Source organism: Labrus bergylta, chromosome 15 (assembly GCF_963930695.1).
Source record: "Labrus bergylta chromosome 15, fLabBer1.1, whole genome shotgun sequence".
Classification (NCBI taxonomy): Eukaryota; Metazoa; Chordata; class Actinopteri; order Labriformes; family Labridae; genus Labrus; species Labrus bergylta.
In genome coordinates, this window is record NC_089209.1 from 11,502,991 (window position 1) to 11,514,793 (window position 11,803).

The 11,803-nt window shown below is 40.0% G+C and overlaps 1 long non-coding RNA gene across 1 annotated transcript; it reads right to left on the reverse strand.

Annotated features, from left to right (window-relative positions):
* Window positions 1–8,763: 8,763 nt before the first annotated feature.
* LOC136182736 (uncharacterized) lies at window positions 8,764–11,453 on the reverse strand. Its single transcript, XR_010668787.1, has 2 exons — window positions 10,191–11,453; window positions 8,764–10,067 (listed from the first exon to the last, which is right to left on the reverse strand). It is a non-coding gene; the product is annotated as an uncharacterized lncRNA (long non-coding RNA).
* Between the last annotated feature and the right edge of the window lie 350 nt (window positions 11,454–11,803).

Below are 11,803 nucleotides of genomic sequence, written 5' to 3' on the forward strand. Positions count from 1 at the left end.
AGATTACAGGTTACAGGCTTTTCTAGCACCAAATGAATCATCATAATATCTTGTAATACACCCACCTCAAAAATCCTCTCTCAAAACTCATGACAAATGATTTCGTTTCATTCTCTAATCCAAGTCTCTTTACTGCCGTACATTCTCTTACCTCACCTTCTTTTAGCCCTTTAGTCCAGCCTTATGTGTATGACCACAGCAGTCTGATGTGGTCTGACTGCACGTCCAACAAGCTTTGTTTGAACCATAACAAAAGGCCTGAGGATTAATAGCTCTGCAAATTTGAAGAAGCAAAAAGACAGACCGCAGGCCGGCCATTCTGAGAGCTGTATGGAGTCACTGAAGAGCCATAATAACAAGTTGGGCAACAGGTTTGCCCTGACGTGATGACATTAAAGCTAAATACAGAGTATAAGTGTAATAAAGCTTGTTTGTTGTACTCTTGCAAGGCCTATATTTCTATCTATCTATCTATCTATCTGTCTGTCTGTCTGTCTGTCTGTCTGTCTAGCTATCTTTTTTCTATATATTTCACTCCACTTATACAAATGGAGACACACGATGCCACGCTCAAATGCTCTGCCTGACTAATGAGAAGTGAGTCATCAATATGTGGTGTAGTGTTCAAAGTGTAAACAAGATGGAGCTGTGATGGATCTATTGAGATATTGCCATTAGTGGGCTTCTCATCCCCCCTAACACTGACACCGATCCATTGATGGATGCGGTAGGGCTTCTCTCAATTGACAAGATATCTCACTGGATCGCTATACCTTATCTGAACTCTTACACACAAACATGCAAAGACCAACGCATGCTAATTGCTGCTGGTAATACAAGGACAAGTCCGAGACCTGAGAGCGGAGCTAAATGATACTTCTGTGTATGTGTGTGTGTGTGTGTGTGAGTGTGTGTGAGTGTATGTGAGAGTGTGTGCATGCGCACGCTAAGTGCTGCAGTGGAATGATGTCATCGCTCTGTAATGGCACACCGGCACAGAGCGGTTGAGCATTGTCCTGCAGCACCTCCATTCACAGGCTGTGATCAGCGTCATCAGGGCAGATTGCAGCTCAGTGCTTGTGTGGGACGACTCACTGCTTCACACTGCAAAGACCATTTTGTAGTTAGACACTGACAGTCAGAATGAACACGCACCAACGAATCACAATCATCGTCATCTTGGATTTTCACCTACTGCTTGCTGTAATGTGGGAAAACTCACACCTGCGTACAGGCCTATGCTTTTTTCCTTCACTAAGATTTAACAGTATGTGTGGACCCATATGTGCGCATCACAAGCACAGAAGTGTGAGGATGCAGCACGGTATTGGTGTGAAAAGTGGCAGAGGTGAGGTGCAATTACATGACAGAAATAGAGAGAGAAGACGAGGTGAGACAAAATGATTTTGGTTAAAAGAAAGTGAGAGGGACAGGGCAGGTTGTTAAAAAAACATTAAAAAATTATGATTATCAAGTCTTTAGTATTAGTGTTCAGGTCAAATATGTTCTAAACATGAGCTGTGCGTCCTGTTTTTCTTTTTGCTGATTTATGTCTGCTTATATTGGGAGCTGGGGCAGTTGTATCAAAGATTACATAAAAGGTTTTTGGTCAACCACTCACACTCTCATACACACATATAAACAAACACACCAATGGCAGCATGCTCTAACACCATGCTGTTCCGACCTGTGGGGGCAATTTTGGCTCAAACTGTCCATTTATTTATCTTTTCCAATGCAGATATGAGAATTGACACATGAGGGATAAAGTATGAACTTCAGAATTATTCAGCGGTGTCCTCGAGACATTTTCTTCACTTGACAGCGGAAAGTTTCATAACCACTTGACCTTTCTCAGAAGAGGGTTTTACTTTCTTAAATCAATTTCTTAAAGAAAGCAAACGTTTCGGGAATCTACGGTCTTTTACATGTCTGAGAAGATTTTTCAAGCCTGTGCTAAGTGTATGATGTTCGAAGAGAAAAAGTAGGAGTAAAGGCTGAAAGATGTTCTTGCTAGTTTTTGTTATCCACTGTGGTGAAGCAGGGTCATGGATTCAAAATGATTTTTCTCTTTTTTCGTCTCAATCAATGGGCGACTTGACCATTGATGGGGTTGAATTGAATGACCTCACGCACCGGCAAATCTGTAGTGAACTGTTAGGAAATCATTGTTTTGATTGATGCTTTTCATTTGTCAGATTGATTTTATTGGACTTCTGAGTGGTTGGAGCTGTAGTGTTATCTGAGCTACACAATAACCCCCCTTTTTTTTTCTCATGTGCTCGTTGATTTATTCTTTAATATGACTAAATTCAATCTGGTTAACATCTCTTTTCCCTCATCGTCACTTCTGCAGCTTCTGCTCTCCCGCCTACTCTTTTTTTCTCACCTCTCCTTCATTCATTCTCACACCTCTTCTCTATTTTTTTCACGGAATGTTTTTTTCACCCATTTCTCCTCCGTCGACCCCACTTTACCTCAATAACAGCCCCACTGAGAGAGAGAGAGAGAGAGAGAGAGAGAGAGAGAGAGAGAGAGAGAGAGAGAGAGAAAGAGAGAGAGGGAGACTGATACAAGGCTGGATGCTGGGGGGAGATGAGGTGGAATAATCATGCAGGAAACAGATCAGCTGCACATGCAACCCTTATTTTCTCCTCCTTTTAATAAGACCTATAGATATAGAGTTAATCAAAAATAAACACACACACACACACACACACACATGAGCTGAAGCTGTATTTTTCTCCATGTGTGGGGGTCATCGCGCTCTGCTTTGCTCTGTTAGTCCACTAAACCCCATCATATTACCCTCCCCCAACACCCTCTGGGTTGAAAGCATAACCTCCCACTGTAGCACATGTCTACATGTGACTGCATTACATGTGTGTGCTCTGGGTCATAGGGCGCTATAAACTAAACTGTACTCATCCATGCCTATTAATGGTGGAAGATTCTTGATGAGGAGTCATGTTGTTGAACGAAAAAATGTCAGAAGATGCAGATTTTTTTTTTAATTGTATTTGTTCGTGAAAGTGTCTTACATCATCTACCAACTACATCTAAATATTTGATCTTGCAACTTTATCTGTCAACTAAGTGTTAAACACGTGAAAATCTGGCAAAGACAGAGGTTGTACTGTGTTTATAGGTGTGATCTCCTGGTGCTGAACTCAGATTCACAAAGTAAACTACAGCAAAGGCATATGTTTTGATCTATTTTTCTGGCTATATTATCCATTAGGACTGTGTTTCAAACGTCTATTTTCTGATTTTTATCAATTCTCATAAATGATCTGACATCGATTCATAAAACCCAAAGATCGATCTTTTGACAGGCTATATTCCCTTTCACCTTCGTAAAATGTTAAGGCCTATTGGTTGTTCAGGCCTGAAGTGAAATTTGCGTTTTGCACAAAAATTACAGAAAGTAAAAAGTCAACGTCAAGACATGTATTCATGAATTACAATGCAAATGAGTGAATGTCTTAACGCAAACTAATGTATTTATACTTCTACAGCTCATAGCAGTGAGGATCTTCACCTGGAGTACTTTGTAAACTGTTCTTGATGGGATCTTAGCTGCAACAAGTGCCAAATTATTCATTTTTTTGCTAAAGGGCTTCAAAACCAGAAATGCACACATGTAAAGCCTTAATGTTCTTTTAACAAAAAAAAAGAATATGTTAAACTGAAATGATTGTAGCTGAACTGAAGTGTTTTAGACTTAAAAAGTGGTCGTAAAAGAAAAAAAATCAATTATATTAAGTCATCAAATAAATATCTTTATTTACAAAATGGTACATATTATATATGTTTATGGGGTAATATCTTCAATATCAGTTCAAATCATTCTTATAAAATGATAAGATGCTTAATCTGACTGTTAGCTATTATACTGTTTAAATTTTATATTTGATCATTACTCTTGATTTATTTTGAAAATCAATGTTGGCCTCGAGTAAAATGATTCATATATTGGTGTTAATGTGCACAGTCAGTGGAGACCTTCACCGATCCTCTTCTTCCTACGCACACACGCACACACACACACAAAATGTCAAGGTCACTGTGCTCAACACATCCATATATCTTCTGTGCAGCGGCCTAAATGGAGGCGAGGACACACACAAAGACACAAAGAGACTCAAAAGTATTGCTTTGGGCATCTGTGCCTGCCTGCCTGCCTGCTTGCGTGCGTGTGCGTTGGAGTGAATTATGGCCTGCACTCACCATTAAAACCACCAAGGAAGGCACATACATGGCTTCATTACTCCCTTTCTCCATCTTTTCCTCCCTCCTTTGGTGCGTCCGCCCCCCGTTTGCTCTACATTAGGTAACAGTGGTGATGGTTGTCGGCTGGGGAGACAAAGAGGTGGAACCCTACCATGAAGAACGAGCTGATACGGAGGTGAAGCCTCAGTTCACTCAGACATAAATAAATAAATATTTCTTCACTTAAATTATTTCAGAATCATCTTCACAATGTAGAATTATTTCAGAAAAAAATTACTTTGTGTGATTGTTGCAGCCTAAATTGCCTGATCTTAAATAAATGGAAAGCAAAATTCTATGTTTTTAGGCTTTTTTTGTCTGCGTTACATCATGACACATCCACTGTGATCGACTAGGACAAACACTTCATTTAAGCAGCGTATTGGTCAAGAGAGTGTTTTGTCTTCAAACGTAATTTTCTGGCGATCTTTCCATGTCAAGATGTATGAAAGCGAAATAAAACTGTAGTAAATGGAAAGAGAATGCTAAATTTGCAATGATCTAATGTACTTCAATGCTATCCATATTTGTAAAGGAAAACTCAATAAACGCTGTTTTAGAGCCTTAGTAGATTATCTGCCGTAGCCGTAGTTATCTGCTAATTATCACACAAAAAGGTCTCCTGCATGTAGCATTCAAAGATAGTATCCTGTGATGTCTACACAACAACCCAAAGAGGGTTCAGGGAGTTTTGACAAAAAGCATGAAGCCAGACCAGTCACTTCCTTGCTCTAATCAGGCTGTTTAAATGGGAAAAAAATGAATCATGACTTTAATTTCATGCTGTCTCTTTATTGTCTGTCTTGTGTCTGCTCTTTGTCCTATATCATATGTGTGACTGCATGCAGTCGCGTTTGCGTGCGCTTGTGTTTATATGTTTATGTTGGTGCAACAGCGAAAAGATCCCCCACCCTCCTCTCCAAGGCGGCCTCTTTCTCATCTGTGTTACATATGTGTTTATGAGTGTGTGTGCTCAGCCTTTGACTCGTACATCTGTGTGTTTATATGCCTTTGTGTGCATGCATGTACAGTAAAACTTGTGGCTTTTCCGTCCAACTTTGTTTATTAAGACTGCAGAGCCCCTCACACAAGAGCAAAACATGCAACCCTGCACATGTCAATAAATCATCGGTACCACCTTTGTGCTTTGTAATTGGCTGCACACGGCTGTAGTTGTTTTCCATTAACGATTTTTAGATGGTTAAATATTTGATTCAAAGATGCTCTTTTTATTTGTGTCTCTGTCCGTATCGGCGTGCAAGATTCAGGCGATTCCAGACACCGAAAAGTCCATCACAAGTAATCACGCTGAGATCGTTTAAGGAGAAGGAGAAAAACAGCATGAAAAAAGCAAAGGAGAGACAGATAAAACTGTGGTCATTTACTGCAGCTATCACCCAAGAGGGATATGTGATGATCCCCATGCACGCCGGAACAAAGGACATCAGGTCTGGGGGAGGGGAGACGGCAGGAGAAGACCTTACAGATGATGGTGATATAGAGCTCGTGTGGCAGTTAATATAATGCGGGTTCCTATAGAGCTCCATAAAAAGCTCTGCAGAATGTCCCGCCATAGTTACACAAAGACATGCTGGTTAATGTGGGTTCTGTTTTTTTGTGCGTGTGCCTCAAATGTGTGATATTCATACCATCCTAAAATTAGTTGACACTGAAGTAACAGTTGTCTGCAACATTTGGTTTCGATCTGAATGCTAAGCATGCGTCTTGTGTTTTTTCCTGTTTTGTGTTCCACTTGGCTCCGGTCTCCGTGTGCATCTGCAGGGGTCGAAAGGGGATGTTTTTTTTCCATGATGATGAGCAGAGGAACGATGTGCACACCAATGTCAGCATGTACAAGTAAACTTTGAAAGACAGCTCTCTATTGGCGCTTGTTGCCCCAAGGACCAATTTCCCATAATGCTTCAACACAACATTGCACAATTTTAGCTTCAATGACCAAGCTGAAGCGGTACAGCTCAAGGACAATTTGAAGAACATTGTGTTACCACGACAGTTGCATTTCTTGTTTATCTAAGGGCAAATGTATCCTCGAATGCATCGTTTCAAAATTGCATTACATTTTAAGGAGCAGACGCATTTATCCAAAGTGACGTACATCAGAGAGTACGACACGATCTAGAAAAGAGGAAATAATGTCAGAAAGTGCAAACAAACTTATTTTGGGATCCATGAATTACCATATTTATAAGAGAGGGTGGACACGTTCAAGTTCAGTGACTTGAATTAGCTTTAGTAACACTAAGCAATTTAATAATTACTATTATGCTGTTCTAAAAAAAAAAAAAATACAGCTACGCTATGTCGCACACAGGGGAGCGCCATCTTGAAAAAAGTGTATATTTTGTAGAATGTTTATTTCTTATTTATTTTGCTGTCTTATTCTTTATGTTGATCTTCTTATTTTTAGAATCTTTGTCGAGCTGACTTTAGGAGAAATGCACAAAAATGCCAATGTGCCTGCTGTCCTGTATACAGCAAGAAACATCCACAAAAATCTATTCTATTGTATTCTAAATATAATCAAGAAGGAGTGAGTCAAAACATTTGTCACGAATGGGGAAATAAGAAATAAAGACCAGGCCGTCAGCGTTTTAAAGTTTGCAAAATGTTACATGAGACTCTATGGGGATTGAGTCGCTTTAAGTATACACACATTAAAAGTGAGTGATTGCATCAATGACTGTGTAACAAAAATGTGTAGAAAGAGGTTTGTTATTGTACTCAAAAAGACACACAACTGCACTTAGACAAGTGTGATCCTGATTAACACAACCAAAGCCTGAAAAGGAACAGAATCTGTAAAAGAGCGAGGCAGGCAGCAACGGCCTTCACCGGCCCCCGTGTGCACTTGTTAAGAAAGGCCTCTTGTGAGAGCATCGCACACAGACCTTGATGATCACTTCATACACTTAATGTTGTTTTTTTTTCTGGCCTAACAACAGAGGATGGATGAATATCAATGAAGCAGCACAGCACTGCCGTGGCATTTTGGCAAGTGCAAATGCTTCACAAGTGCAGAAAATAAAAGGTGTGCATGTTACAGTTCATCAACGAATACGTGCGTTTAAGGACATTTTGTGCGATCAGATGACCTTGGTGAGAAGTGCTACGAGAGAACACGCAAGGGAGGAACGAGGTGAAAAATGGACAGGTCAGCACCCACAACAGAATATCTATTCAGAAACAGACCTGAGCTCCATCAAGATAGCGTCGAGTCGCCTGCATTTTGATTAGCATACAAAATGAGATGGATATGCCTCACTGGGATCAGTCAGGGTGATAGCAGTCTCAGGGGGAAACAAATACTAGTTCCTGTCTGGGCCTGGATGAACTATCACTCCTCAATTAGATGGTTTCAATGCATATCTTTAAGAGGGAGTTAATAGCTTTTGAAATAAGGTGCTTAGTTCAATTGCAGAGTGGTGGATAAGATTAAAAATACTCCTCTACATGTACAATTAACATAAAGCAAAAAGACAATTGTCCATCCATCGTCTCTACCGCTTATACAATTCGGTGTCACATTTGCTTTACCCGGTCCCAGCTGCCATTGTGCGAGACGCTGGGTTCTAGACTGTTTACCAGTCAATCACAGGCTGACTGGCACTCTTCTTTATTTTATGTTGTGTCTTGAGTGTTTTGCACGCCAGCATGCCATAATATTCAGGTGTTTATGAGTCCTCTTCATGCCTGAGTGAGACTCTTAAAAAGCCCTTCTATGCGTAATATGAGCGTGTTCGTGTGAGATATTCTGTTTTCCATGCACACAAAGAGCGATGACTGATAAGACGGCGATTGTCTACCCGGCATGTCTGCTTTATTTGAATGTCTTTGTACAGTGTCAGTTCACTCTAAGTACTTACAGACAACAGATAGACTGGCTTTCTTCCCAGCGCCTCGTCCGACGAGACAGTGAGGAAAGACCTTCATGCTCATGACATGAATTCAGACGGCTTGACATTTACAATAAAATAAAACCTGCCAAAATAGTTGTTTTGATAGAATAAACTGACTGTAAACGGTTAACTGGTGCCAATATTTCTATCCCTGTGTTTTGCCTAATTAAACAGACTGTCAGGAAAGAATACTGTATCATCTTTTTATCTCCACAAAATATGCAGAATACACACTGTTCTGACCTGTCCTTTCTGCTTTAGACAGCAAACTTTCCTTGAAGAACACTGATTTATCTCTCTGACTGAGAAGAAAAAGCTGAATCTATAATCTTGTACACGCTGAAGACTTTTTTGACACCAAGTTTGTCAGAAACATGCAAACTGCTGCGGACTGAAGAAAACCATAAAACGACTGACGGCACAGTTCTACTGTCGACCTGCTGACTTGTAAAAACTTCACTGGTGTGGTTACCTAAATCAAAGCTACAAAGGCTGACTAATAAGTTACACAAATCAGGGAGAGAAAGATAAGAAGAGATTTGTAGAAAACAGAATAACCTCGAATGAGTCAAAGGACCAAGAAGGAAGTGTTATTTTATTTTATTATTATGCTTATATTAAAGAAAAAACCTGCCATCACAAAGTAACTATATCTTAATGATCTTATCTTTTGTACACAGTTAATAAATGGACTCTGAATTAAACGTTTTAGTGTCAGACTGCAATTTCAAGAGTTAAAAGTGAACTTGTGATGTAAAAGGATTTTTACCCTTTGTCCTTGGATAAAGACTGGTATAGGGGGGCATTAGTTAGTGCGCACGCCTCATGAACAGAGGCTGTACGCCAAATCTGACCTGTGGCTCCTTTCCTGCATGTCATTCCCCACTCTCTCTCTCGTCCTTTCTCTAAATAAAAAGGCATAAAAGGCCCAAAAATACACTTTAAAAAATAGTTTAGAATAATTAAATGAAATATAAATTTGAAGGTAGCTCTGTGTTGAGTCTATGGTAAAGTAATTTGCGCTAAATTGTATTAACCAAGCTGGGTTTTCTTTTTTTTTTTATATGTGGAGATATTTTTAAAAAAAAAGCCTTTATAATATCTGTTGTGATCAGGGGAAATTGATGTTAAATTGTTCAACCTTTTCTCATATCTTACTGTTCTAAATCAAAATCTGCAGATTATTCAATGACGATTATCATTCGCATGCTTAGTCAAAACAGAACAGTGAAGGGTTTTTTTTTTGTTGGGGCAGCGATGAATGACAGTAAAGGTAAAAGCTAGAGCGAATAGGTCCAGAGAAAGGGAAGAAAAACAGAAGAAGAGGATGGGGAGGTGGGCTCTTCAGGGGTCAAACCAGGACTGAATGGCAGATGAGGGAGAGTAAAGGAGCCCCTGTTATGTAGCCGAGCTCGCTCTCTGTCGTCTGAGCTTCTGGTCAGATACAGAGCTGGTTGCGATGGAGACACACCACCTTCAAGGAGGATGATGATGGCTCACACTAATCAACCCATTCATGCCTGTGACGTGAGCAGCAGGGATGTCAGTGACGTGTGTGTGTGTGTGTGTGTGTGAGAATGGTACAGTGTAGCTTCATCTTTCTAACCCGCCTTGTGCTTTTTATCTTTTTTATAACAAAAGCTCTTGATGTTGCTCCACAGGTTACCTCGACATATAGACTCCGACTATAATGGTGTCCACTGCTGGGCATGTCAGTGCCAACTGTCCTGTCAGTATGTTTCCTCCTCCCTTAGTGACAATGAAATCACAGAGACCATCTCCCTCCTCCCATTGGCTGCTGAGCTCCATGGTGATGCCCTCTGATTGGGCCAGGCCAGCATGCACTCCCGGCCAATCAGGTTCACTGTATCCAAGAGACTGAAGCATGTAAGGCTATTTAAATCCGACCAGAGACTCACAAGATTGTTCAGATGTATATTTCACAGTGGAAAAAAGGGGAAAAAGGTTCATGAGTGGACGAATATGAAAATCCACACGGACCTGATTGGTGTTCAGAGCGGTCGGCCCACGTAGACGGGTTGAGGAGACCCAGAGCGAAGCATGAGTTGAATGAATGAACTTCTGCGTGACTCGCTCATTCTGAACCCTCTAGTTTATCCATGAACATCCACCACATTCTGTCCCATCTCTGCACTGATGCCTGAGTCGCTCGTTTCATGGAGCTTGAAGAGAGCAATGATGGCACGGTCAGATCAAATGGACAACGGAAGTAGAAGCTCAAGTTGTTTTTTTTCTTCTTCATTCTCCGGTATATGTATGTATGTGTGTGTGGGGGGGGGCAGAGAGCTGTTGGTTTGTCATGGTGTTTCCGGAGCAGGAATGCTACAACAAAGAGCAACTTGCAGTGGAAAGCAACTCGAGAGTGCAACTCGCACTGACGAACACAACGTACGTAAGTCTGTGGCCATTTTGAGTCCACTCATTTTTTTTTTTTTTTTGGAAACGTCACACTTTCTACAAAATGGCGGACAAATCTGAATGTTCACCTCGCAACACACTCGACTTACGTAAGACAAAAAGGGATTTTGTTTACAGAGAACATTTCTTATTTTCACAGTGTAGAAGTTTTTGATTTCATGTATATTGCTTGAATTAGTGTAATATTTCATTTCTCTGTTATGCTTTGTTGAATCATGTTTTTTTTCCCCCAGTTACATTTGGTATATGACTTTTAAACAAAACTGAAAAATGGCTGCCTACTTGTTTGTTACATGTTTTTTTTTTTCTTATTGGCCAAACTCTTCTTTTCCCCACACATACGCACACGTACATGTCAATAGAGAACAAATGATCAGGCTTACAGGATTACAGAGACTGACCCATGTGTCTTTCACATGTCCGAGAGCGGACGTGAAAGTAGGCTACAGCTCCGACTGCTGCTCCCAACCACAGAAAGAATCACACCGAGCCAAGTCAAAGAGAAGAAAATGTACTTACAAATGAAAGTTACACTTGATTTTAGGACAATGAACACGGCTTCATTCTGCATAACTCATCTAATCGTGTCAATGTTTTTAAATGCTTTTACAGCCAAATTTGGACTTTTTACGTCACCAGCGCTCTTTATTACTTCCTACATTAATCGGTAAAGGATTATTTGTGACTTAATTTTTGGTGAACAGATTTATTCACACAGGCTTAAATAATACAGAAAACATCCATCTGTTGTATTCTATTGCACTTTAGACCAAAACTTTCATTTAACACATGGGCTTCGCTGGTTGTTGTTGAGATCATGTTATAAATGATTTTTGTGATATAGTGACCTTTGCCACTGTATACTTCTAGTTGAATACGTTTTAGGTTACATGTTATTACTTAGGGCTTAACTCACATAATTTATCATCTTAAATCACGAGTAACTTCTCAGATTAATATACTTGATACAGTTTAAATTAACCGATGGATTATGATGGGAATTTGAGCCTGATTTGAGTTTAAACTAACTAATATTAGTGCCTCCTTTAACAGGTACAAAATTAAATTTGCCAATACTTGAATGCATCACTATTTAAAATCCAGTTATAGCCTATAGGCTAAGGTTATTGTCTCCAATAGGAGAAAAAAGTCTTGGAATTTATGGAATTGCTTGA